We start from the raw sequence: 966 nt of genomic DNA on the forward strand, positions 1-966 counted from the left end.
GTACACATTGTATTATAAGGTTACTGCACACGGAGCTCAGGTAGCGCAGCAGCCACGAATGGGGCCATGAACCGCAAGGTGAGCAGCTAGAAACCACCAGCTGCTCCACAGAAGAAAGGAAAGGTGTGCCATTCTCACAAAGACCCACAGCCCCAGAAACCCCGCACAGGGTTGCCTAGAGTCAAGACTGACGCCAAGGCACACAGCCACCAAGGGTCTCTCAAAAATCAATCTTAGGGCTGTGTCTCCATAACTGACTTCATTAGTGGCCACCAAGCTCCTTTTCTCTGTACTATGAGGAAACTGCGGGGCCACAGTTGTTTTTTTTGGTGTGCACATCCACCCGCCTGATAGCGTCCTGGCTGAGGAAAGAAGGTGTGACAGGGAAGATGCAGGAGAAATGTGTAGAGTCTCCTGCACCTCTTTTTGCAAGTGTCTCTGTGTCACTTTTAGAGCCAGTTCACTGAGCCAGAATGGCTGTAGCCCCACCCTCTAAACTCTGCCAGGGCGGGGTGGCCACAGAGGGAGTCCTGTCTCCACATTCCTAACTTAATATTGTGCTTTTTCACTTGCTAGTGTGGGAAACTGACTCCTGGAACTTATGGTAGATCTGGAGCTCTGGAGTTGTTCTGTGAGCATTTCCTGTGTGAGATCCCAGTCCCTCTTGCATGAAGATTTCCCTATCTGACTTTCTCCACCGCCGCCGAAACCGCTACTTTATTACTTTTATATGTATTTTTTTAATTATTCTATTTCTAAAAACAAATAAAAATACTCATCATCAAGGTGTTTGGTTACAGCTGTCAGCTGGATGCGAAAGCTGGACCGGGAATAAGGAAGATCATAGAAGAATTGATGCCTTTGAGTTGTGGTGTTGGAGGAGAATACTAAAAGCGCCATGGACTGCCAAAAGAACCAATAGATCTGTTTTGGAAGAAGTGCAGCCAGAGTGCTCCTTGGAGGCCA

The sequence above is a fragment of the Chrysochloris asiatica genome, unplaced genomic scaffold (genome assembly GCF_000296735.1).
Source record: "Chrysochloris asiatica unplaced genomic scaffold, ChrAsi1.0 scaffold00022, whole genome shotgun sequence".
Lineage (NCBI taxonomy): Eukaryota > Metazoa > Chordata > Mammalia > Afrosoricida > Chrysochloridae > Chrysochloris > Chrysochloris asiatica.